The 27,524-nt window shown below is 45.4% G+C and overlaps 1 protein-coding gene across 13 annotated transcripts in view; it reads left to right on the top strand.

Moving 5' to 3' along the window:
• The first annotated feature begins 1,173 nt into the window (after positions 1-1,173).
• Positions 1,174-27,524, top strand: part of APBB2 (amyloid beta precursor protein binding family B member 2) — a 178,149-nt gene continuing 151,798 nt past the window's right edge. For 11 of the 13 annotated variants that reach the window (XM_066995780.1, XM_048072963.2, XM_048072956.2 and 8 more), the window contains exons 1-2: positions 1,260-1,411; positions 18,596-18,735. The gene's annotated coding sequence lies outside the window, so the exon portion shown is untranslated. Of the gene's footprint in view, positions 1,412-1,636; positions 2,029-18,595; positions 18,736-27,524 lie in introns of those variants that run through there. The other 2 variants (XM_066995773.1, XM_066995775.1) reach the window with 2 other exon arrangements.

Genomic DNA, 27,524 nt, shown 5'->3' with positions numbered 1-27,524 from the left:
AAGTGATTAAGTATAATTTCCAAGTGCTTTGCTCTGAACTATGACATCTTTGTCTAATTGTCGCTTCTTGTTCATCACAGTAGTGCTCGTAATTGCTTTTTTTTCCTGTTCTTTAGGCTGATGGATGTCAGTATGAACTTCTAAAAACATGAATATTTCTAATTAAAGATGTTATATTCCTATTCATCTTAATTGTCCCTATAATTGTACTCAGTCCATCCAAGTTCTGCTGTTAGGGGCACAGTTATAAACTCGGAGAACAAAATAGCGAAGGTTCTGGAAATGCATAGGAAAAAAACAACCCTTCTAGATAAACAGATTCACCATTAGAAACGGTGCAATAAATTTTGAAATGGTCTTGGGCACTCTGAATAGGATTGCTGAATATGTTTTAATTTAAGATAAAATCAGTCTGGCCATTTCATTATTGTAATAGTCTTCTTTGACCTCCTAGTGCATCTTTGGTTTCTCTGATATGGCACTGTATTTTATTAGTGATTGTTTTGCATCTGCTGTTCCACAGTCTTCATAAGATTGTTAGGTGGAGGAACTAAAGATCCGCTTGCAGTTGCCACTCAACTACTATGCCATTTTAATTTTTTTGCTTCAGTAATGAGCAGTTTTTTCCCCTGTAACCTCAAAACCTTACGTTGAAAAGACAGAATCCCAAGTATTTGCTAAGGCTTTAAACAGAAGGAGCTTCTCCTAAGTGTGCTCTTTTAAGCCTCATTACTAACTCCCCACAATGTTGCTGTGATCCCCTGCTCCTTCATCTCAAGACATGCCCAGGGATCCACTCGCAACCTGCTCCTGTTGTTCTGCAGGTGCATTAAAGCAGCGAGGTTTCCAGGACTGGTCCTTTTGCTCATTTTCCACGTTTGGGAACACACCCTGGACCTTTCCCTCTGTGCTGGCAGGGTGGCTTTGGAGCCCCACCACCACAGCCGGGCTGCCCGGAGCACCACCAGAGCATTCCTTCTGCCGAGCAGCCGCCTGCCTCTCCCTTTTCCCCCGGGGGCAGCACAAACGACGGCTGCCTCCCCACACAAACCCTACCCCTCGGGGTCAGGAAACCTGCCCCGCAGGCCGCCTCAGCCTCGGGCACCACAGGGGGAAGCTCCCCGGGCGCCAGGTGAGAGCCGGCCGCCCCGAGGCCCCGGCGGCGCCATGTTGTGCGCCCTCCGCGGCGGCCCCGCCCGGCCGGCCCCCTGCGGGCCGCGGCGCTGGGCGGCGGCCAGGGAGGAGGGAGAGGAGACGGGAGGAGAGAGGAGAGGAGAGGAGAGGAGGGGCGGCGGCGGCGGCCGGCGGCCGGAATCGTTTCCTGGGTAAGGCTGGGAAGCGTTTCCGGAGGGCTGGCTGCATCCCGCAGCGGGCTCCGGGCGCCTCGGGAGCGGCGCGGTGCGGCGGGCAGGTGCGCTCTCACCGCGGCGGGGCTGGGAGGGACGGGACGGGACGGGGGGACGGTGCGGGGCTGCCGAGCCCCGGTGCCCTCCCCTGGGGACAGCCGTGCCCCCGCTGCCCGCCGCGGCCCCGCTCCTTTGCCCGGGGGCTGCGGCGGGGCCGCCTCCGGGGCTGTGCGGCGGCCCCGGCAGGGAGCTCTCGGCGGGTTTGGGGCTTTCCGCGACTTCAGCGCCGGTTGCTGCTGCTTGGGGGCCGTGCGGGTGGGAGCCCGGGGGGAACAGCCCTCGGGACGCGGCGCGGAGCCGCTTAATTCCCTGTAACTTCTCCCCTCGGTCTCCGGGCAGCGGCGGACGCTGCGCTACCCCAGGAGCGGGGCTGGGCCCTCCGGCTGGTCACCGTGCCCCTCCGGCTCATCCAGCGTACCGCCAGCCTGCCGTCTCATGCTCTAGTGCTTTCCAGAAGCCCCAACGAGTTGGCTGCCTTGCGTTCGAAACTATTTTCTGCCGGCGTAATTAGGTTCAGTTGAAACGTGCGCAGATGTTTTAAAGGGGGAGACATCCTCTTACGGCGACCTTGTGACAAAATGTTGGCCGGTTAACTTCTTTGCGTAGAGCAGCCGTGCAAAGCGTGGGTATTTTGGTTCTTCCTTTGCAGCAGCGAGTGTTCGATGGAGCACTTTTCAGCTTCTTTTCTTTCCTGATTGTTTAAGGGACATCAAGATTTGGAGAGGGCTCTTCAGGAGGAATGCTGGTTTTGTTGCACGTTACGAGGAGTGTGTGACTTTATTGAGGAGGACGGTTCTTAACACTGAAGCAGCACAAATGAACGTGCCCTCAGTGATGAAGGAGAAGGTCTAAGCAGTGGGTCACAGCAGTGTGGGAATCATTTCTTAGCAGGGGGGATGCGCAACTTGCAAGCCTGGGTTGTTATTGTTATTTTCAGTTTTGCAGCTAAGGAACCAGTGACCAAAAATGATCACTTCTTGGTGGGGCACTGGGTGGATTCTGCTGTTCTCTTGGTCAGGAGGGACAGTGACGTGCTTAGGAAATGCTTGAGGATGTGCGGTGAGGACTGCTGCAGTGTTGGAGCTGAAGAGAGTTGTGACTTTAGGAGCTAGTTAGGAGCAACGTGAGTACTTGAGATTGCCTCCTGTAAGGATTTCTTACCAGAGGCTGGGAGAAGACTACAATGAATCCTGGTAGTTGGTAGGTGATGGTAGGTAATCAACTGGTTGCACCTCTGTCAGATGGCAGATCCACGCTTTTCAGAAGCTCTGAGCTAGGATGTGCAATCACACTTGAAATCCGTGCTGAAAACAGACTATACCACCCGTATGTCTCCTTTGGGTAGAAGGCAAGGGTTTGCCTCTGTCCTGTGCTGTAAGCAAGGAACTCAGCTGCTGGGATCACCAGAGCAGGAGGAGATGTGCAGGGCACATTAGCTCCTTACTGGGCAAGCTGCCGCTGTCCTGCTGCCACGGAGAAGGTGACGAATGGTGGGGCGTGTTGGGCAGGGGACTGGCAGGAAGGACCGGTGGGATGGGTGGGAGCTCCGGGGGAATATCGGGCACATCTTCTCACTCGTGCTTCTGGTGGAGCAGGTGCAGAGAGTGGCTGGGGTAAAGAAACAATTGCACCAGAGGAGATGAGGAAAGCCTGGCTCGTCTAGCCTAGGAAATGAGGCCTGAGAGGGGATACGATTGCAATCTGCAGATACAGCAGGGATATAAACAGTAGAAACAGAGAGGAGCTATTTAAACTAAAGAACAATGTTGGCACGAGAACAAATGGATGTAAACTGGCATGAATAAACTTCGGCTGGAATTTCGTTTCTTCCCTAAATGGAGAGAGGTTCTGGAATGACCTTCAAAGGGGAGAAGTGGGAGCAAGACCCCTGGCTGGCTCTTAAAGATATATCGAGGAAGTTTCTGTCATGTGCTTGGCTCTGTGGTATTAAGAGATGAGGCTTGGTGACTCAGGAAAACCTTTTCTGTACGTATGAGTTAACTGAATATAGATTTTCTGTGTCAGTGTTTTTTATTTTAAAAATCTGACGTTCAGACCTGACATCAGAATAAACTGCTTGCTTTACAGTTTGTATCACTGCTTAGAAAGGATTGTGATGTGCTTAGCGGCCACTTTCTGAACTATTTTACACGTTTAGGTTTTCTTTCCTCCAAAATGTTGTATTGGCTTACAGCAGTATCTAATTATGTGGAAACATCTGTTTTTTAAAGTGAAAATTCTGCAAAAGACTATACTTTGGGTGCGAGACCTGTTTGAGCTTATTTTTCAGGTTACAAAATAAAATGTAGAAAAAGTGTTTCTTGATGGAAGTAATCAATAAATTCTGCAAAAACAGGAGTTGGGAGGGGACAGCTGATCCAGATGGTGCGAATTGAGACCAGTGCTCCCAGCTACGCTGCGACTGGAGGGCTTTAAAGTAACTTTGAAGACAAGTCTAGTTTATGTACTTGTCTGTGGGGTTTGTTTCATTTGCTGTTACGCAGAACAGCTGAGAGTTATCTTGAGTGGTGGTTATAGCAGTTCGACTCGTACAGAAGTCTGTAGGCCATTCTAAAAATATGGTGTGCAGCACAAAACACAACCAGCTGCAGATACTGCGTAATAGGTCCTGTGACTGTCAGAAGTACGTGACAGCTTCCAGAAGATGGAATAAATATAAAAAAGGAAGAGCAGCAGTGATGGGCCAAGGGCTCACCTGTCTGCCCCAGTAGCCACCTGGGGCTCGACCCAGCCATGTGGCATCCAGCTGGCTTCATCTCCGAGCAGCACCTCCTGGGTGCCTCCACATGCTTCTGCACGGCCTCTTTCTGCCGGAGCTGGCTGCAGCTCCGCGGGCTGATGGCCCCCAGCCTTGACGGGCAGCATCCCAGCACCTCTGGACCCGTGTCATTGTCCTGGTCTCACTGTGGGTGAGCACTGCTGGCTGCTGTCCCATAGCTGTAAGGAGTTGGGAGCGCTCCGTGTAGTGTCCTGCTTCAGCTTCCTTCAAAAAATAATAATAATAATAATAAACCTTCACCTTCAACCTCCTCCTTGATCTTTTTAAAATTTTTCTGCTTGTAGAGCAGATGCCCAAGGAAAAATAAGATTAGGGTGACCTTATACAACGCCTCCTCTGTAGATGTTTTCCGCAGCTCTGGTTGTTTTCAGCTTGGGACTGGCAGAGCTGGGGTTACCCTCTGCCTGTTCCCAAGTGCTTGGTGGCTTTCTGTTCCAAATGCTTCTCTGATCTGTCTGCAGCCCCCTGGGACCTTATTGCAGCCTCCACAGCCTTTGCCTGGGAGCACTGCTTGTCTGTAGGCCTGCTTCTGGTTGTGTAAGAATTCCATGCTGTTTGTTCTCTGCTGGATTCCTTCCTTTGGTGGCTCGTAGCTCCCGTGTGGCAGAGGCAATGAGAGATCCTGCGTTATGACATTCGTGAGTTCGTAGTCCTCTGTCTTCCTCTTCCATTTGTAGTTTTACCTGACTGAAGAGCTGCCTACTCATCTGTTCTTTGTACAGAGGCTGTCCCTGGCTCTCAGCGCCCTTTCCAGGGGTCCTTCCTATCTCTGAAGATCCTTTTAGGGTGGGAGGATCAGGACCGCATGCAGTTTTCAGCATGTAGGTGAGCTCTGGGGCAATGCAGTGACATAACTGTGCTTTGTTTTCGTAGTGATTTATAAGGTTTGGTTAGCTTTTCGGACTGCCGATGAGCTCATTTCATGGATGTGTGCAGTCGTAACCTTGCAATGTTGCTCTGGCGCACGATCATTTTGGGGCCTATCAGTCACGTAAAGCTGCGGTTGTGCCTTTCCCACATACATCTCCTTACATCTGCTGTGTTTATTTGCATTAGTTCTCATCTCCGTGCTGTTGACTCAGTCTCGCAGGATTGTCTGGAATTCTTCACATCCTGTCCTTGCTGCCCAAATAACGTTTCATCTGCAAACTTCCTCAGCCCGCTGCTCCATCCCCATTCCAGGTCTCATGTGAGCATCTCAGGCAGCTCGAGTACGAGCACAGGTTGCTGCTGAACTGCACTGGTGACTTCTGGCCGCTCCAAGAGAGACTGTTTACCCTTATCCTTACCCTGCTTCTATTTTCCAACCCTCTGCATGTCCACATAAGACCTTTCCTCTTACCTCTTCCAGCTTAGTCCCGTAAGAAACCCCATACCTGTTTGGTAAGTCCTTTTGGAAACTCAAGGAGATTGAAACAAATGGCTATACCCCTGTCCATGTTTGGTACCACCTCTGAAAAGCTTATAAAGCAGGGCCGCTCCTCCAGAAACCGTGTTGACCTTTCCAAAATTCTGTCCCTTTTATTACCGGCATCTGTTAAGCTCATTTTGAGCCCAGCGGAGCTGCTTGGCTGCGCAGTTCCGTGCCTCCCTGAAGTCCTGCTGAAATCCTCGCCTCTTTTGCCGCTTTCCATTCCCCCGCTGCAAAGGACGTTTCAAGTGGAGCTCTGGCAGAAGGATTTGACCAGAGAGCGTCCGGGGATTTCTAATGGAAATTTTCTAATGGCCGCTGTTTTAGCTCTGCCTGGCCTGAGGACCTGGTTTCCTGAGCCTGTCTCCAAGGCCGTGAGGGCAGGCCCGCAGCGAGGTGGCCTCACGGGGTGTAGGGCTCTGCCTCGGCAAGGAGGGCAGGCACCTGGCCTGCGTTGTCGGTCAGTGGTAGGCCGTGCCTGGGCATTCGTATGCTTTCCAAAGAATATAAGTCAGGTTCAGTTTAGTTTTTGTCCAAGGTGGATCTCTAATTCTGTCTCCTGCAGTCAAATCCATTTTTTTTAAAACTAAATTATGCTGAGCTTCCGTCTTCTCCCTTGAAAATGTGTCATTCGCATGGGTAACTGCTTAGATATTTTCTTTTTTTTTTTTTTTTTTTACTGCTGAAGAAACTTTGCATCTGTGTATTACGCTGATGAGTGCCTTTAAAGTGCTCTGCGTAACAATTAGGATGATTAAAAAGATGCAGATTCCTGCTTTTATCAGTAGTCTGCGTGCTGCGTGTGATATGCTTAGAAACCTACCGTGGTCTCAGATGAATGGAGTCAGGTGCGATTTACTCCAGGATATTCCCTCGTGAATGTAAACGATTAACGTCAGTTGTAGCACAGTAAGAGTAACGATATGTGACAGAGGAAGGTTGCTGCAAAATAAAAATGTGTACATTTTTGCTTCTGATCTCAGTGTGGGATAGCTGGTGTCTGTAGTTCTGGCTTATCTTACCTGGTGAATAGTGCTGCTGCTGTTAAAGTACTCCTCGGCAAATTTCTGGCAGACTTCTTATTGACAGCTTAATCTTTTGGACTTCACGATTCAAAAACCTCTGCTGAAATCTCAGTGGTGTCCCTCTGCAACTTGGCCAAAATAGAGTAATAACCTGCTGATTCAGTCTCCTAGCTCTTATTGTTTGGCTGTCCCTTTTTTTTCCCCTGTAGAAATCTCGCAGAATCTCTCTCTCTCCTTTGTCTTCCTTGCTGGATTGTGTTGCTCCCCAGGTAATGTATCCCGTCAGACAAGCATCAGCTCGGCCTGCCCTGGGGAAAAGCCTCCTTCTGGAAGCAGGAGGCATGCTTTGCGATGGTATGCTTTTAACCAGTTTTGCAGTGTTGAGTTCCTTTGTTGAAGGGTTGTGGGTTGTTGTGTTTTTTCTTTTAATGCAAATATAGCTTAATTTTCAAAGGCACCAGGAGGAACATTTCTAAACTTCTGCAGATACCCGTGTAGAAGGAGCGTTTAGAACAAAAAACACCACGCCCCAAGGGCTGGATATGGGCACTAAAACGTAGTTCAGTCAGGACTAATTTTTCTGATGTTTATTGGCTGTGGGGGGAGGTTTCCTGGTTCCAAAGGGAATGAAAACGGCAGGAACAAAATGTTCTCTACCGTTATGAATCAACTTGTTTGAGCAGAATAACCCACCAGAAATTTTACATATTTTTGTTGTTGTCTATTTGTAGAAACATGCCATTTCTTTGTAGCGTTTTCAGGGTAGAATGCGCTCCAAACAGTTACTAAATTACAATAATTTGGTGTGACTAATATTGGCATGATTTAGTTAAGCCTTTATCGGGAACCTCTTAAGTATAATTTCTCAGATGGGATGGAGGGAGATGCTGCAGGGCGCTTGCTGGCCAGCTGCCTAGCTCAGAAAATTAGGAGCTCGACATTAAGCCATCCTATGTATTTGATGTAGAAATTCATTGTAAGGACCTGGAAGCGGTAGTTTGGGTAAATATGGCAACTAATTCATTGCTACAGTGTTTACGTTTGCCTAGCTAATTCTGTTTGAGGGGAGGATTATTGTGAGGAAGGGGTGCTTCTTAGCGAGGTATTGAATTGTGTGCCTGGGGAAGATGAAAGGGAGTCGCAAGGTGGGGGAATAAAGAAGAGGGAGGCTCTCACACGCAGAATTCAGCGTTTGCCTGGTTAAATGGGGATTTAAGCACAGCGTAACAGAAGGATAGTTTAATTGGGTTATTTAAATGATGTGAAGATGCATACATACAGGGCACGAGCTTTGAACTGACGGCGAGATGTGGCTGAAAGACAGCGCAGCAGGGAACCCAGCTGTCTGCGGCCTGCACGGTATGGACAAAGCCCTAAGCGCTGTGCGATGGCCGAACATCCTAAGTATCCTGCGTGCCCTGGGTGTAGCTTCCCTGGTGGGCAGCAGGATGAGCAGCCGGCTCTCTGAAGAGCTTGTGGCCTCGCCGGGGCACACCAGGAAGGTCTCAGTGGTCCCCTGTGCCTGCCTGGTGTCCAGGGGGCTGCTGCAGGCCCTGCGGGTTCAAATGGAGCAGAGAAGGGAGCACGCGTGGGATGTTGGGCCTCTGGGCTTCCCAGGGCGCGAAGTCAGCTCCAAACCCTGCCTTTTTTGAGGGAAAAGCCCCTCGCAGGAGGCTGCTTTGAGGTTCCTGTCAAACTGAATCAACGTGCAAGTTGCGGGGAGAGGCGGGAGGTGGCACTGGGAGGTCCCTGTCTTGGTGAGATGCGGTTACAAGAGAGGTTTTTGGAGGCAGTGCCCTTATCAAAGCGTATCAGGATGGAGTTCCAATCAAAGCGTTTTAAATTTGGGTAACTCCTTTCCTTAGAACGCTGTCAAATGCTTCAAAGGGAAGCAATTCCTGTAGGTGTCTCTTGCTGTTTTTTCCTAAAAGTGCCTGGCTGGGCGTTTTTCCCTGGGTGTGTGCAGCACTGAGTGTGTTTTCCTGCCCCTCGAAGAGCTGCGTGGGCCTGACCCCCTGTAACCGGGCTGAGGTGGGGCACGGGGAGAGGCTCTGCGTCCCACGGTGGGGAAGCTTGGGACCAAAAACCCTTTGCCCTTAAAAACATTAAATTTTATTTTGATATTAGCTTTTTCCCAAAGGTACAGACATAAAAGTCAGCTTAAAAATACGATAGAAATAGCATATATACTGACGGGTAAAGAGGAAGGGAAAGGTTATGACGATAATTTCACTTAAATCTGACAGGGGATAAGAACTGCATGCCTGGGAAATAATTCATATTTTTAGAGTCCAACAAGAACCTGTTTGCATGTTGGTTTTTTTGTTTCTTTAAAATTTTTTTTCCCAACACACTTCAGGAAAGCAGTGAAACTCTCTGAGACCATCAGCAAAGGGAGAGGTTTAACTATCACATCTGTATATGAAAAGCTGTGTGTATTCTGGCAAACATGTTTATTTTTGGAAGAGTTTGAGGTCTTAAAAGCTAAAAAATAAATGCTTAAAATGCTATCAAGTGTAAGAAAAATGTTTGATACCTGTGTATATGGAAACAGAAGTGTTAACAAAGCAAAATCTTAGTGATATGGTTTAGTGGAGGACTTGTTAGTGTTAGGTCAGAGGTTGGACTGGGTGATCTTGAAGGTCTCTTCCAACCTAGATGATTCTGTAATTCTGTGAAAATAGCTTCAATTGTTCCATCTTTGTTTTTCAGAAGTATTTGAGATTGGATTTGTTGTTATATAAGTTTGTGGGCTGATAAGATGACTACCCAAGGAGATTAAAATAACTTGGTGACAAGACAGTATTTGCTTCAAACATGTGCTGTTATTTAAACGTGCAAGAACTGCTAGCAAACAATGCTTGACTATATACATGTGTTTTAACCTTATTTTTATAATCTTTGCATGCTGTTACAGCAGCATTTATCTGACTGCATTTTTTTTTTTTTGCCAATTCTTGGCGATTCTAAACTCTTTTCAGTAAAATATCCTGTATATTTCCAATTGATGCAAGAACAGATTGGGGAAAAAAAATTGAATTAACTTAATGGTCGGGATATTATATATGGCAAAACAGTATCCAGGAAGTTGGCTAGTGGAGGTGTATGGGCATTTAGAGGCCAGTAGGTCTTTTTTGAAGATGAATGTTGATGTATCTGAAGGTGACAAAACTGGGTGTTGTTCATCAGGGCAACTGCATCCGTGGTCCTGGGAAAGTTTCTTTGCAGCCTGACAGCGTGCTGATACTTCGATGCCCTCACGCTGAAAGATGTGTGATGGAAGGCTGTTTGGTGAACTGAAAATAACCACAGAAAGCTCAGGTGTCGCAGTGAGGGATCTGTGTGGGGAAGGAGGATCCTGAGGGAGAACCAGGAGGCTCCCAGGGACGTCAGCACTGCGGTGAGGCTCGCTTCCGAGGAGGACCAGGAGGAATGGGAACATCAGAACATCACTAACGGCTTTGTACCTCAGGTGGGAGTCAAGCTTTGGTTGTTTCCCAACCTAGTTGAAGCTGAGAATCAGCCAGCACTGCCACGGCCTGGTTGTGTTACATCTGCGTGACCGTCCCTACCGCTGCGGCTGACCTTGCCGGCGGGAGCTGTGTGGAACATTTCCTGTGGTAGCAGCCACTGTGCTGGTGCTGGGAGCTCCCCGGGGCCTTGCCTTGCAGTAACCTGCGTGCTGTAACGAGCCCAGCCACCCTTCAAGTGCCTGAGAAGACACAGGAGCCGGTGCCTGGCCGCTTGCCACCCTGCAGCACAGCAAGTCTCGCTGCTGCCTGAGCCCGGCAGGTAGGAGTGCTGCCTGTGTGGAAGAAAGACATTTTGTGGGATCTATCCAAATCCATAGCGGATTGTACAGGAGTGAGGCCGAAATTCTTCAGCTGTGCCTTGTTCAGCCTTCCAGTGGAAGAGAAACGCATGTTCCTCCTAACGCTTGCTCAAGTTTTTGTGAACGTGCAAGGTAAAATGATTATTTTCCTAGATTTAAAGCCTGGATTCTCCTTCCTTGAGTTCTCATGGACGTCTAAATCTGTGCCACTTTGAAAACCCCTCTGAAGACAGATAACCCAGGCTTCTCTGAACCCTCCCTGGAAGATTCACTTTGAGGGATTTGGCCTGCTTCTCTGCTTCTGCCGTGTGCTTCTGAATAATCCTTGAACTGTAAATACAGAGCTGGAAAAAATAACATTTGAGCTGGCTGACGATATTCCAGCTCACATTAGGACTTAAATTAAGAAATATGAGCCTATGCTATAAATCAGAAACTTGGGTTTGTAACCCCTTAATTTTTGGCCTGATAAATCCTATTACTCCCAGAAAGCTGTTAAGGTTCATCTCGGTAAGCGCTAAGGATGTTTTAAATCCATGGATTATTTAAGTTCCGCCTGTGCCAAGGTTTAAAATAAGACTGCTAATACACAGAACACGCCAGCTGTAAAACCAGGAGTGGATGGTGTGGAATCAATTCAGGAGACACCGAGCGACCTACCTAACTTCAGACCTACCCGGTGTTCAACTTTAACTCCTGCTGCCTATACTGCTTTTGCTAGCCTGCTGTACAGGGACAGAAAAATCACGATGCTTATGTTTTCACTAGTATTATTAGTATTCTTGATCAAAAACACTCAAGGATGACCTTATGAAGCCAAGTTGCCCACTGAAGGGTCCTTTTCTTTACATTTGGTAATTGTGTTCTGTGTGCCCTGCCAGGAGAGCTCCTGTGGAGGGATGAAGATGTTAAAGCTGTTGTGTTCAGGCTTGCTTGCCTGCCCCTTGGCCATCGAGGCTGAAAGTTGCACATGTTTCATTTGGTGCGCTCTGCTGGCTGGCAGGGAAATAGGGGCTGCGGTTGTGCCCCATGCCTGGTGGTGGTGTCCCTCTCTGGCTCTCCTGTGGAGTTCTTGCTTGGTGGGTGGGAATTAGCACCTCCTGGGCTCTCGCTGCTGCTGAGTGGAAGTGTTACAGGGCTTCCTCAAGCAGGGAACTGGGCTTTCCCAGTTTTGGGGTTGCTCTTGGAACCGAGACGGCGAGAAAATGGTTTTGGCGTAGGTGAATGCAATGTGTTGCCATGGCAGGATGCGAAGCCTCCGTGCAGGAGGAGGTGTGGAAATTCTAGATCTTGCAAGAGCAAGGCTTAAGCTGGATTTGCTTAGATTTTAAAAACCTGCAGAGGTTAAGGATACCTAAGGACAGTGATGCACATACCCTGTGAATCTAAATCGCAGGTATCAATGCTCCCAAACAATGGCTCAGGAAAGGCTCGTGCCAGTGAGCTCAGGTGGAGGCAGCAGCTAGCATATAAATAGATTAAGAAGAATTTTAATTACACAGAGGAGGTAGATGATGAAATCGTCTGCAAAACCCAGGAGCAAAATAAGCCTAAATCGCTTGCGCAGAATTAGGCACTAGCCTTGAAATAGCACTCCACCATGGAGCAGTGGGGAGGAATGCTCTGTACCAAGTATAACGTAAACACACCTAAAAATGTTTTCTAGGCTTATTTTATTTTTTCCCCTCTCCTTACTTGTTTTAAGGCCTAGATTTGTTCTGAAAGATTCTAAAATTATCTAAATTTGAGAATAAAGCTGATTTGTTTCACAGAAACTAAGTTTGGGTCTGGGGGTTTCAAGCTATGCTCCTTTGCGTTTTCTTGGCAATTCCTAATGTAGTGTGGTGTCCGTAACTTTTATTTATCACTTTTAATTCAAAAGTGCTAGATAACTCAACTGCTTTCACAGCACAACAGGAAGTTTTAAAAGGCCTTGAGAGATTCAGTATAAAGCTAGCAAAACGGCCACAGCTGGATGGTAAAAATGAAAACAAAACCAGACATTTTCCAACAAGATGTCGTTTGGATGTGGCAGGCTCAGGGACGAGCAGCGGTTCTGCCTTTCTCAAAAGCCTCTCATGAAAGAACCTTTTTTTAAAGCAGAGCGGTACACATGTTAAAACTTGGCTCTTACAGAGAAGCTTTCTATAATCTGATACTGAAAGTGTCTGCTTGCCGTATGGAAATTGGTAGTAAAATTACCTGTGCTTTTGAAATGGATGTTTTCCTATTTGTTAGCCATAACTTGAAAGCACCACAGTATCTTAAGCTCAACAAAACGCTTAAACTTGAAGCAAAACAGTTACTTTAAAGGAATTTCAGTGATGGAGAACCTCTCCGTTTTGCAAGGCGGGAGTAATGCAGCTGGAGCAGATTGGTGTCACTGAGCGGCTGCAGGAGGCTGATGGAGACAAACCACTGCCGTGAAATAACAGTATGGTTCTGATCCCCTCCGATGGGGGACCAGGAGTTGCGACACAACCCCAAGCCACTACTGGGTAGTCTAATTCTACGCTGTTCTCTTAAGGAACACCAGAGATGGCTTCAGAAATGGAACTGTCGCTGTAGAAAGCTCTCTGTAACAACCAAGATCAGGCTACTTGCTTTGTTGCCTCTGAGCAGGTGCGGTCTTAAGGCCTCTGTGTGCTACTGCACATTTCACGGTGTAACAATTTGTGTTGAAAACACCTTTTCTTCTTACAAGATAGAGAGCAAAATATTCGCACTGTTAGCATGGGGTTAACGTCTTTTAATTACATGCTTTAAATACAAAGCAAAGAAATGTAGGATAAAACTAGGACCCAGGAGCGATGGTAGCACACAAGTTTCTTCAAGGTTGCTTTTAGCAAAAGGGATCTGTTAGGCTGGATGTTTGCTGGTAAGTATCATCACTGAGGTCCTTTTTTCTTTTTGTCTCGATTAAACTAATCTTACCTTTAGCCTGCATCCTGTTTTTGTGTAAATCACTAATTGCTCTTCAGTTTCATTTGGCTGTGACCAGCCACCAGCTTTGGGATCATATGATTGCTAAGGGACTCTTGGTGTTTGAATTGTGTGTGATGTCCTCTGGCTGTGTGCGGCACTTCTGGCTGGCTTGGAAGGGAAGTTACACATTGCCTGGGCACCCCAGCAGATGTTTTCAGCATAGTACCTGGGTTTTTTTTTTTTGTTTTGTTTCTGTGAATTTTGAGTTGCTGCTAATAAGATGAGCTTTTAGGTGGAATAGGTGGAAGTCTATAGTTGCTGCTCCCAATAAGCTTGGCATATAAACCCGATAGAGCTTGGCTATGCCGGATGCGTTCTCATGCTCTTGGGTATCAAAACTGGCTTAAACCTTTTGGCTTAATTTCGTGTCGGTGACCGCTTTGCACAAACGCATGCCTGGGTCACCCTGGGACAGGCGTGTGGAAGTGCTGAGGAAGAGCGCGGTGTGCCAGCGGTGGAGCTGGGAGGAGGATGCCCCACGTGCTCCTTCCCTGGCACGGGGCAGCTCAACGCCTCTTCCAGAGCCTCGCGGCAGGGCATCACATCCCTGCTCTAGAAAAGGTTTCTGTGACTTAAGAAGTTGTTTATTTTCCACTCGTACATCAGCCCTGTTTGTAGAGAATTTTGTGGGTTTTCAGCGTTTTGCTTTTTTTAGCCTTGAAACAGTTTTTAAACTTCCACCCTGAAGTATTATTTATTTTTTTATTCTTTGTTATTTCTTGGTTTTGGTTCTAATAGAACATGAACCTGTGCACAAGTTATTTATTTTCTTAAATGGTAGCAGCCTTGGTGTGTTTGAAACGAGGTGTTGTGTGTTTACAGAAGAAACAGTCTTGTAATACGTAAAGTTTTAAAACAAACATTGGAGGAAAGAATAACTAAAAACATGAAGGGAAATGGGAAAAATTGCAACATAAGTTTATCCACAGATAGGCTGTGCCAGAGTAAATGACTTTTTTTTTTCCTTCCACCTTGAATTGTGAGTTGGGTTAAATGTGTTAAGTTTATCTGGTCTTTAAGAAAACATTTGTTATGGCATGAAGAGGAAAATGCTAAACCGCGGGAGAGAGGCGTTAAGGTGATGAAAGGCCTGGTTAAAGGGGGAACAAGAGGCTGAAGAGCAAAGGAGCCCCCTAGGCTGGAGGAGGACTCGTGCTGGGATATCTTCACAAGAGCTTTGGCAACCAGAAGTTAGGAACGCGCAGAAGACGTGTTAATCTTGCCGGTATTCAGCGAGATGTTTGTAGGCATGTCGATGTATCGAGCCGTTATGTAGTGTGCTGCTGAGGTCTTGTCTAGGAAGAAGTGAATCATGTTGATAGCGAGAAGGATGATTTGAGATTCCGTGTAAAGGCAGCTCCTCGTACTGAACGCGTTCGTTGGCTGTGGCCCAAGTAGTACCCAGCTTTTCGCGGGGAGATGCTTTGGGCTTTCTCGTCTCATGTTTTCTCAGGTCTTTCCCGGTTTCCTTTCCAGCTCTGCCTCAGTTTGCCTTTGTTTATCACACTTTCTCTTCACAAAGTAGCACAGTACTCTGTTGTGCTCGGGGCTCTGGGAAGCTGGTTGAAGCTAGACTTTGCTAATTGTCTTTGGAAGCAGCACTCAGGTAACTTGGGCTGGTTTACTCAGCCTGGGAAAGGGAAGGACCTCTGTAAGGTCTATAAGCCAAAGATTAAGGTCTCTATAAGTCTCTATAACCCAAAGGTATATGTATAAGGTCTCTCTATATGGATCTCTATATATAAAGGTGTATATATAAGGTCTCTATAATCCAAAGATTTGGTCTTTGGACTGCCTATGGCTACATATTTTCCCAGGATGAGGATGTGGCTTTCTATGTGGCCTCTCATACCTTGCCATGAGGTGGATTCACAAGGCGTTGGTAGGGTTCTGGCTTTTCCCTGCTTGCTGCAATGCAAAGACTTGAGGAAGGACTTGACTGCTTACGTGATTATAGTAACAGGACGTTAAATACAGGTGGTTACCTCATACATTTCTATTAATTAAATAGTATATCTGACTGTGAACTAAATTCAGGTTGTGTGTAACCTGAAGCCCTACTGGGTTTCAGGCTTAGTTTGTGCTTTATAGTTGTCTGTCATAATAAATAAAAATAACACACGCCATCTTCCTTCCTTGATTTTTAAATGTCAGCACAGCCCTACTTCTGTGTAAGTGATTTTATCTTTAAACGTAGCACCGGGGAAGGACAAGCAGTGTTTGGAGGTCCATTTGAGTTTCCTGCTATCACCAGCCCTCCTCCTTTGGTAGCTGAGCTGGGAGCTGCCTCTTCCACCTCCATCCCACAGAGACAGGGAGCAGTGATCCAAACAGCGTCTGTGCTCACTCCTTGCAGAACGGCACGGTAAATGAAGGCAGCTCTGTGGGTTAGACAGGGAGGATGTTAGGGCAAGGAGGAGGGATGGCTTCCCTAAATCCTCTGCTGCATTGAAAATCTTCCTGGCAGCAATTGGAGATTTTATACAGAGAGCCACTGGTGAACCTTTTATTCAGGTGGTAAGCGCTGTGCTTTAGTAGAGTCAAAGAGCAGTATAGGAGATACGCTTTTCTTCTGTAAACTACAGCATTTACTACCCTTGTTAATGATGCTTAGTATGTTATTTAAGTAACCCGCTGGAGTCTGGGGTAAGATAGGACTGGCTGGGAGGAGTGCTAAATTTGGGGCCCTTAAAATCAGGACTTAAGTACCGTGCACGCGTAATTCTGTAAGAGATGTTGTTTCCAATATCCTCAGGCCTATTGGTCTGAATGGTTTGGGATGCTGCTATTCAGTTACTGCGGGGATTTTGATGGTCTGGGAAGATGTTTTTACCTGCCAGAAAACGACTTTGTTCATTTTACTTAGCAGAAGAACTGGACATTGCTTTGCTTTTGTGGTTTAATGCCTTGAAGACGCATTTTTGGCTAGCTTCTTGTCCCACTGATGCTAATGGGATAGATAGATGGGCTGAAGTACTTCCCTCTGAGGTGAGTGAGGTCTGGATCATGTTTCAAAGGCACGTCGCTTTGTTCAGGTGAATTTACGCCCTTTTTTACCCCTTGTGCCTTGAGGTTGGGTCATTGGATCCCCAAGATCATGAGCCAGAGGCAGCGTCTGGCTCTTGGTTTGGCTGTGGGCTGACAGAGCCTGAGCACCAGCCGGGTTGGAGCGCCTTTTGGACAGCCTTTCCCGGCAGACAGGGTGACCTTTGTAGTTTGAGGATATTGTTTTTCAGATGTGTGCTTTTAGGTCTAAGGGCTCAGCTGGTACTTCTTTGAAATTGATGCGTATCCAAGACCTAAGTCAAACTGTTTGTCTGGGGGCTGAATTAGGCTGGTGAAGGATTGAGGTCAGGATACTCTTTGGTTGAAAACATTTTCTCTGTAGCTCTGACAAGTAGTGTGTCTTCTTGCCGTAAAGAAACTGCAGAACACGAGGCAAAATTACCGGAAGCCAAAGATTTATTGACTCTTAGCGTTTTTCCGAAACAGGCTCTAGTGCTTTGCGGAGGAGGACGGCTGTATTTGGACTCAAGTGTCCAGCGTCTGCTTACCGACTGCAGCACTTGATGCAGAGCAGCGTTCAGAAACCGCGTGGCTTTGCATGGAAAGCAGCAGCACGGCTGTGGGAGGTTACTGATGGCTCTGTGCACGATTAAACGCGGGCAGAGGCAGGGGAGCAGTGGCACAGAGCAGAGGAGGCACCGGTACGCGTGCCGTTTGGCTCCCGTTCAGTCTTCCCGGGTGGGTTGGGCCATAAACATCTCTCCTCCGTCTCCCCCTGCAGATTGTGCTCCCTGCCAAGGAAAACTTAAACCTGCGGAGTATCCGAGGCTTTTCTGTGCAGACATACCTTTTGACTGTCATCATGACGGAACATCTCCCTTGCCATGGGTAACCTTTCGCAGCGTTGCTCGTGTCCCTGCGTGAGCACAACTGTAGAAAAAGATTAATAAAGGCTTTCCAGCTGCGCAGTTTTTTTTCCCTCCAAGGTGAAATGCATAGGAAAGTTCAGCGTGGCTGATGTTCTGATTTTTTTTAATGTTTTTGTAAAAACAAATAATTCAAGCTTGTTATTAAATGCCCTTTGATTTTCTTTCTTAAATCATCTGGTTGTATCAAACTGCCTAACTTGTGTTCTTAGCATTGTTTGGGGCAAGTTTTATATTTAGGAAAACATTTTATTGTGGAACACTTTTAACGTTATGTTGAAAAACAGTATTTAAAGACCAATGAGAAGATTTACGTTGTGAAGACAACCGTGTAGCACCTTACGAGGTATCAGAACAACGCGGGTATTGCAGAGTTGTGCCGCGAAGGTGCCTGTCTCCAGTTCCCCACGTAACTGTGTAATTGTGTTTCATCACGAGAGGGCCTGCGGATGTTGGTGGTGCTGGGGAATTTAAGACGTGCTCTAATGTCTGGCTTATGCGAGGATTCCTGCATATATTAAATATCTGGTAACTGTGCTGATGCGTTTTGGGAGGCGGCTTGAGTAATGCTGTGCAGTCGGTAGTAAGCTCGATACGCATCTGTCTTTTCTTCCTGAGTCACCGCGGGATGGAGACGTAGGCGTCCCACGGCATCATTTTCCATAGCCTCCGGGGAGATTTCTCCACCTCCATCCCTTCAAAACCTTGGAGGGGTGAATTCCTGTCTCAGCTCCTGCTTTGCTGCTGCTGAGGATGCTTTTTGTGGTGCCGTGCACATCTCCCTTCCACAGTTACCTGTGTGGTAGTTTTGTCTGTTAATCTGGCTTCAGTTTTGGCTTTCAGATGGAAGGTGTAAGCGCCATGGGTGCCAGCATTGGTGTTACGAATGGCAGCTGAAAGGCAGTGGCTGGTCGTGTAGATGATAACTTGCATGTTGGTGGATATATCCATGGACGTGGTCTGACGTCCAGGAGTTGGCACAAGTGAAATTCATCTGGCTGGTTACTTGCAGTTCGTCCCTTTTGTAGTAGAGAATCTTTCTCTTTAAGATGAGAAAAGGCTTTATAAGTGACCTGGAGTCACCAACAGAAAGAGCTGTCTAGGCCCTGCTTGAAGTTGCTTAAGTGTTTAATCATTTTGTTTTAATCAAGTGTTTAATCACTAAATGTTTAATCGTAAATCTTTTTTTCTTTTTCCCCTTCAGTGATCGCTTTGGTCAGAGAGGAAGGCAAAGCCCACCAGCTTGTTTGCAACTCAAGCAGCTGCGCTGTTCTGGAGGACTGCTGCTGGCACTCTGCTGAGCTGGGGCTCTCCAAGTTGAAATGAGAAGATTTTCTTGAAAATGTAAGTTAGGTGCTTTTGAGACTTGCCTGATTCCCTAAAATATGTGCTGTTAAAAGTTTGGTCAAAGCTGTGATGCATCGGTATGCTTAAATGAGAACAAAACAACGTTTGTGGCTAAGGACTGCATTTCATAAGTTTCCTGTTCAGTTCTTTAAAAGCATTGATATTCAGAGACTTGGTTCCAGCCTCTTTCCTCTCCTTAATGGAAAAGTTCAGTTCTAGTGGTTTTATCATGCCTTGACAACTGCACTCATAGTTTTAAATTAATTTACAGTAAGACAGGTCAAAACAAGGGCAAACAATTTGGAAGGGAATTTTTAGCTGTTTTTTCTCCAGACTTTTTTTTTGGGGGGGGAGGGAGGGGGGAGGTAGTGGTGTTTCTTCTTTTTTTTTTTTCCTCTGCAAAGAAAGTAGGGTGAGGTTTTGAGGCGAAGGTTTGGGTAACAGCAGTAGTCATGGCCATCTCATGGCAAGGATACAAGAAAGGTGCTGCTGTTAGCTCTTCCAAGAGTTAGTAGTTGAATCCAAAAAAAGGCAGGCTTGGAAACCTTCAAAGACTGCATTCAGGCTAAATGTAATTTTATATTCATGCTGCTGCTTTTCTAGAGCTTTAAGCGCACATCACTGAGAACAAGCAGAAAGAATTTGTGGAGAAGTGAAACGAACAGTAACGTGTACGTTGTTAGAGCAGAGTAGAACGCGATGAAGGTGATGCAATTCCTGTTACCTATTTTCATTTTTTTGGCCAAACTTGGCAGGGATAGTTGCACAGCACCTAGAAAGTGCAGAAGAAGGTGACGCTAGAAAGTAATTTAGTATAATAGCAGACTCATGAGACATATTTATATTTTATATTTTTATATTTTTAAATATGTATATGATAAATACAAATATGTACACAAAAATACAAATATGTATACATTAGTTACAGATAGTAGTGAACTCAGTGCCACTTCTTGCAGTTACAAAATCAGTGTGTGGCACGCTTGCTGTAAAAGCAGATTGTGGAGCAGGGCTCCTTTCTGCTTGGGGCTGCTAACTGAAGGCATGCATGCTGAGTGATGAACAGTTTGGGAAAGGTGTTGCTTAGGTCACTTCTGTGTTGTGCAGCGTTGGGACAGCTGCAGTTTAATCTGTCTTGGACATGAAGATGGTAGTAGCCTTCTTAACTCAAATGTAAGTTGTATAAATTTGTACTTCTGGAAATCTTATCAACTGTTAAGATAAAAGATACGCTGTGATTAGTCTGAATTGCTGCTGAAGGAATAATGATGAGATGAAAAATGGAATGTTAGATACTGTTTTAACTTAACAGCTGCGGTTTCTAAGATAAAGGCACATAAATCCCTTCACATGAAACGAACCACAGTTTAGGAATTATTTTAAATAGTTTGAGCCTGTTTTGATTATGTATTTACATTTAAAAATACTTCAAATTCTGAGAGGAAGTTTTCTTTACTCTTCCTGATGCTGTGTGAAGTCCTTTGAGGGAAAAGGAAGGGAGTGTTCAGAAAGCTATTTCTGACATTAAAGGGCTTCAGAAATGCTGAATGGATAAAACCTTGAATTTGCCTTTTGGGAGTTTGCATTCAGAGGATGGGAATGGTTTTATTTAGAAGTGACTGGTCCGTGCAGGGCCAGGGGAGGCGTGCACAGGTCTGGGCAGCCTGTCAGGCTCCTGCATCGGTCCCCAGCCCTGCTCTCTGCTCGAGGTGGGACCGGCAGGGTGCTGCCACCTGGCCCAGGGCTGGCCACGCAGCTGAAACCCGTCCCCAGAGCTCCCCTCCTGCCCAGTGTGCCATCAAGCTGAACAAATTCCAGTGCTAGTGGAGCTTGTAATCGGTTAGTCACAAGGCGAAAAGGATAGGAAAGAAATACAAAAGGCAATAGCTGGGCTCGACGCATCGGCAGGGATTTATTAAGGGCCATATGATTGACAGCTACTCAGCACCTTCATTTGTGTGCGAGCAAGCTGTGCCAAAGGCATCCGTAGCATAGGTTACACATACGTAATTGATTTTTATCCCCACATTTAACTACTTGCACATCCAGAGATGTTCTCTGCTTCTAAAATAGCCTGACCTGTATCACTGCCATCTCCAGTGTAGATGTTTTTCCACCTCCTTCCCCAGTAGTTTCTGGTCTACACGTTCAGACTAAATGTGATTTCTTCAGGTCCTTTAACTTTGTCCTTATCTGGTTTATATCATATCAGCTGTCTGAGGAGTTGTGAACTCCCCTCACAGTTTGTACTCAGCATGCGTTTTTTTTTTTTTAAGAAGGTAAATGTGAAGTGCATGAATCAGACTCCAGAAACGCTTCTCCAGCACCTGCTGTCTCTCTCTGTGTGAGAAGGGAAACCAAATTCTGGAGGGAAAATCTGTCATGATGGCAGCAGAAATAATTTCTGATTGAGACTTGCTATTCAGATGCTTCTTTTATGTTTCCTATTTCAATCTCTAGCAGAGTCTGTGTATTATATGGTGAATTAAATGGCTTTTTAATAAGCTTGTAACTACTATCTCCCAAACTCTGTAATTTAGACACTTATGTGAATAATAGCACATGATGTATAATAGTATGTTGCCTTCAGTCTTCTAAACTCTAATAGAGGGCAATGCTGCACAAATGTATAATTAATTAGGTCTTAATTTTTAGTGCTTTGCAGCCTACTTTATGCAGATATCTTTATTTGTATTGCAGTGCAATTGGATCGCTGGAATAATTAATCTGCTGAGGAGTTAGGCTACCCAATTATGATAGCAGTGAGAATAATAAACGAATCTCCACTAGATTTTATTTTTGTTTTGATAGAGTAAAGCATACAGGCAAAACTGGGAAAAGTCCTCTGTTTTTCACATTGGAACTGGGTTGGTACGCACATGTACACCTAAGGGATCTCTGCTGTTAGCAGTTTCCGATGGAGCCCTGCCTGCCCAGCATGGCTGCTGTCTGAATGGGAGCGTTGGCCCCTAACTTCTGCCCGAGACAGCTGTGTAAAGGCGGCTGTCACCCAGTTGTAGTGGAAGGAGCAAACTGCGTCTGTTTCTGGACGGGACTAATGAGGCACTGCAGTGGAGTGGGATCTGCCAGCGTCTCAGGTCCTTGCAGTGGCTGGGATTTTAGGCACGTTGAGATGTTCTCCTTTAGAGTCGTTGAATGGTTTGGGTCAGAAGGGACCTTAAAGATCATCAAATTGCAACCCCCCTGCCACGGGCAGGGACACCTCCAACCTGGCCTTAAAATCTAACTCTGCCCAGAGGTGAATGTAGCGGGGAGGCATTGTAGAGGTGGCATGTGCTTTCTGTGACTGGAGCTGATGAGCTTCTAGAGGAAGCAGTGGAGGATTTTCAGATGCGTCTCCTTCACTGATGACACTTGTGTCTTCCAGCCAGGCAGACCTGTTGAGTGTTGGTAATTCACCATTGTGCAGGTAAGAAGGAAGGAAATTACAAGCTATTTTATGTGCATTACAGTCTTGTTGATGGCATTGCACTTCTCTAGCATCTATACTGAAATAATTGGTGTTGAATTATTTACTTGTTGATATTCCATCCCCCACTAGGGATTGTCTTAACGCAGCTTGGTGGATTATTGGAAGGTAGCCATTGAGGTTTTTTTTTCCAAAATATGGAGTGGCTTTCATCATATTTAAGGACTTAAGCTCCATGGAGTTGGTATCAGGAGAGTGAGAAAACCTGGTCGTCATCTCGCAGTTGGCACTGAGATGATGACTGAGTATGACACAGTAATGCAAGAAAATGAGTAGGCCCACACAGACTCCAATGGGTTACTTTTCCTGAGCTGATGTCTCAGGTCAAGGGGACTTCTAAAAGGAGATCCTGTGAGGAAGATGGGATTTGAATGATCTGGAAGAGGTTACCCACTGGAGAGCTAACAGCCTGGAAAAGCAGGGACTTGGACAGCAATACTGGTTACTCTCCTAGGACAGAAAGGCAGATACTTGGGCCTTCCTATCATGATTATTAAATGCTATGTAAGTATGGTTTTCCTTCTATCCTGTCTCTGTAGTGATTCCTTTGGGTAGAAAAACAACTGTTTTGAAGAAGTTGCCCCTAAGCCTTGCTTTAGTCGGTTAGTGTCACGGTTTCCTAGAAGGAGACTTGTGTAGGCCCAAATTCCAGACGGCTCCGTGTGTCTCAGCAGTGACTGCAGCCGGAAAATTGCGGGGTTCCCAGCCTGGAGGAGAGGAGGCTGGAGGCTCGATGGCTGTACCGGTCTGCCTGGTGAAACCTGAAGACACGAGGCTCACTTCAGAAACATAACAAATCTCGATGGCTAAATTCTTGGCCTCCAAAGACAACTTAATTACTTTCTCTGGGTTCAGAGCTGATCGTGTTTCCCCAGCTTATGAAATGCATAAAGCCTTCATTTTTCTTCAGCAGGGAATAAATTCTTCTGGTTTCCTCTCAGAGGGCAGTGAGGTGCTTTAATCTATGGGGTATTGATTTATCTAAACTTCAAGCCAGGACATTAAGTTCTCTGAGAAAATAGATCTTTGCCCACACATGACTCTAAATATATACTTCCTGAGGTGAAAGGGTTGAGATGTCTTTAGCAACACATGCACTCCTGAGATAATCATTAAGGAAACTGTACATTCTCCAATGCTTAGTATCCAATTCTCAGAACAGTTTAAGCTTTGAGCAATTTATGTAGAGTGTCCTGTTGTGTCCTTTATCTGTAGAGCAACAAAGGGAGGAGGAGAGCTCTGTGGCTGTCAAATGTCCAGATAGGAGATGCGCTAAAGCATCATCAAAGTCCATATTCTAGAGCTATGTAAGAGGTGAGTCTGAGATCAGACAGCACTCAAAGCAAAGTTAACAGTTTCTCTGAGCAGCTCTTAGGTGCTGTTTGTGTGGGGTGTCTTCCCTACTTCTATGAGTGTCAGAGGTTCTGGTGGGCTGTGCAGTGAACAAACGCTAGGTCACAGACTATTTCCTATCTAAAAGCTTGCATTTTAAGGTTGACTGTATGGTCTTCATTCTGGATCTTGGCACTATATGTTTGGTCCTTATTTGTTCTTCCATTCCCAGAGCCAGACACGTTGTCTATTTCTGAAACCATGGTGGGTTTAGCAGCATCTTTTGGGGTGGCTAGCACAGCATGGTATTCTAGAAGAGCCTGCACTATTGTCTTCTGGAAGACAATAGTTAGAATAACATCATTCATTATCTCAACTCTGTTCATGCAAGGCTATGGAATTTGTGGTTCAATTTTTTTGTTCTTTTAAACCATAGCTGTATCTTGAGCATACATTTTTGCTGATCCATTCCAAGCTCCTTTCTAGAGTTAATGGTTTATTTAAAAATCATATGAGGTTTTATAACAAATGTAGAAGTTTGCATTTGGTGTGTATTAATCTGCATTTGTCAATACTGAATTTCACTGGTGTTATTCCTTGTCCATCCATATCACTTAATTCTCTCTGAGAACCGACGGTCCTGTCAGATATTGCCTTACATCAGCATGTCAGCTGCTGATGTTACTACCCTTAAGCTCGCACTCCTCCATCCTTGCTTTCAGTTCATTGAACTATGAAATACTTTAAAACACAAGGGTATGGGAGGCAGGCTGCTGCTGACCTTTGCTACCATTCATTGAGCCCTTATTTTCTCACTGTTGCTGGTGATTTCCTAACCAGGGTTTAGTATATGTGCATCCCTCTACCCGTCTATCACCTGGGAAAGCGCAAGTGGTAATGCCTGTTTCCATCCTTTCTTGACTGGGTAGGCAACACAAAGCACACCTTGTTCAAAACGCTTCAGGAAATGCCGAATGTCAAAGCTGCTCTTAAAAATCGGTGTGTGTCGTGGTTGGCCAGGGTCATTTAATGTAGTGACCAGAAAAATTTGGGCTCGCTTTGCAGGTCTTGGTGGTATTCCCAGAGCCAGTCCAGTATGGGTTCATTTGTGCTTTTAATTCTTTTTGTAAAATATGTCTGTATTGGTAATTTTATGTATAATGCAGTAGTTCGAAGAACAAGGAGCAATTCAGGCAAGTAGTCCAGAGTCTTGCCTTAGTGACTAGTTATTTAAGAACTATGAAAAATAATAATTAAAAAAAATGTTTTAACTGAGATTAACTTAATTTTCGTCTTTGGCCAGTAAATGTCAATTGCTTTAGAAACATGGAAAGCTTGGGTGTGTTCCAACCTCATTTTCAAGCCTTTCTTCTTCCTTTTCCTTCTTTACTTAGCTTTATGCCAAGGAATACATCAGCTCTGGTGACTCAGACGTGAGAACTCTATTTCCTTTCATTTTTAGCCCACCTCTTATACACATGTGCTTATATACTATTAACTTCTAAAAAGCCTCTATTTAGAATTAACACTAATCAGTAATGATGAAAGCATGTGGTTAATTCCATGGTGTAAAAACTTATATTAGTTGAAATTTCTGGAGCGTGGGTCTGATGGGCAGAGAGGTGTGGCTGCACAGCTGGGCACCTGGCAGATGCTGGCGGACACTCAGAGCTGCAAAGTGGGAGCGCTCAGGTATCCAGCACCGTGCTGGTTCCCATCCCCTGGTCCAAAATTGCTTGTTATGACTTCAGTATCTTTAGTTAGCTGACTGAGAAGCATATGCTTTGAAATACAGCTTTCCGAGTATTTCTCTGTGCTGTAGTCAAAAGGTTTCATGAGTGCTGAGGAGAGGAGATAGTTCAGTGTTATTTTTTTATTGACCCACAATGGCATTTTTATCTCAAAATGTGTGCTCCCTATCCTGAGGAACCAAGGCTTTATGGTTTTTATTAAATAAAACATCACATCAGAATCCATATATATGTGGTGAACTTGGTGTTATGGTGGTGGGAGTTTGGCTTGATAAAAACATCACTTAACAAGTAGCTCTGGTTTTGGTGGGTATGAACCTCAGTTTTTAAAGGTTCTCTTATCTGTTCTCTATTCAAATGTTAAAAGACATTTTGGGGTAGCTTCCAACAATAAAATTAAACTGACTAGCTTTCCTGTGAAACTTCCTGTGCTTCCTGCTTCTGTTCTGGCTTAAAATTAATGGTGTTAAAAAAACACCCTTTCTTGTGTCATTTCTACGTAGCCAGAATGTGAAGGCAAGGAAGCATTATAACACTTTAAAAAAAAACAATAACAACAAAAGAAAACAACTAAATACCAACCAACCAAAAAATAAAAACAAAACCACAAAACACCTTCAGCATGATCACCTTTTTTTAAATGACAGTCAGAATTTCAGGTTTCTGTCACTGTTTTTACATAAAAGGTATGTAAAAGGCTGATACTTCAACACATTAATATCTCAGTGCTTATATGGACAGAGAAAAAAATGAGCTTGTAAGAAAAAGCAAGCAGTCAAAAAAGGGCATTCTCTGTAAAAATTACTTGAGTTGATGAACAATTGGAAGATTAGCCCAGGTAATGGCATGTGTGTTAATTTGGGGAAATTTATCAAGCAGCATGTGAGCACACTGCTGAGATCAAATGGTGATTGAGTGTTAGTCAATAGTTCTATACGTGTGGGTCAAGTATATGCTCTTGAGTTGTTTCTGTATATAGTGTGCTGATTGTACCCATTATTTTTGTGCTTTCCAAGAGAGTAGCCATTTTCTTCTTAAATTAAGTCATCTTTTCTTAAGACAGTCAATGCCAATTACTTCAGAAGCATTGAAAATGTGTTGTGTTGCACGAACATCGTTTTGGCTTGTGTTTGTGATTCTCCCTGTGCAGTTGAGTGGTGGTCATTTAGGATAGTACAGTTATTGCTTTCCTTTACAGTGCTTGAAAATCGCATGTTTGGCACTTGGTGCTGTACAGTCCAGATGAAGGTGTCTGGAAAAAGAAGATCATGGCAATTTTTGTTATAATAGCATATGCTAAATGAGAAAAAGTGAAGGGGAATCCTGCAAGCAGACTCTTGCTCTGGAATACCTTTACTCTGAGTTTTCAAATCTGAAGCCCAGTCTGCACTTTCTTCTTGAAAAACTGTAGGTCAACTTCCAGAATCTCCCCAAATACGCGGCTACAACTTTAGGGGTAGGTCGTGTTTCTGGGAAATTACAGCCAACATGCAGCAGAAGTGTGGCAAGGGAAGAAATTAAACCCGAGCTTTAACAGGGGTGAGGGAGTTAGGAAAGGGTTAAAAAAAAAAAAGTGAGGGTGATTAGTATTAGCTATGTAAACTAATGTAATTTCTGAGGTAGGCTTTATTTGTTGGGAAGTAAAGCAAGCAGGCTTCAGGCAGCAAGGTACAGAAACACAACAATGCAAGCAAGTTGTTTTCCTGACTCTGAATCTGGATACAAGCACAGCAGTAACCCCCTGGCTGAGATTATTGCAGGGCTGTAAAACATTTCCAAACAGTGCTTTGAATTTGGCCCCACTGGAGGCAAGAACAGTTACGGTTCTGCATGTGCCCTATCTGAACCCGATCCAGCGTCTTCTCCTGAGAGCATGGTTCCAGAGCATGGTTCTGCTGTTTTTGAAGGTCGTGCTCTGGCAAGGATCATTTTAAAGGTTTTAGATGCGAGAATTGAAGAGCAGTGCGATGCAGTAAATGGAGAACTAGATTAGCACACCTGAGCTGGTAGAACCCTATCTGTGCTCTGGGTGGGTGACAGAACTGCTGCTGACTTGAGTAGCATTGGGCTTTCCCACAGTTTGAGCTTTAGGTGTTGGACCCAGAGGGCCTGTCATATCCTGACAATCCAAAATGTCTTTTTTTTTGGGGGGAGTGTGGGGATAAACTAACAAACCTCCATCACTTCTTGCAGTGCCCTTGTTTTGACAACTG

This window comes from Anser cygnoides, chromosome 4 (genome assembly GCF_040182565.1).
Source record: "Anser cygnoides isolate HZ-2024a breed goose chromosome 4, Taihu_goose_T2T_genome, whole genome shotgun sequence".
NCBI classification, from domain to species: domain Eukaryota; kingdom Metazoa; phylum Chordata; class Aves; order Anseriformes; family Anatidae; genus Anser; species Anser cygnoides.
The sequence above is the reverse complement of the archived record's forward strand: the minus strand, read 5'-3'. Positions and strand labels throughout refer to the sequence as shown.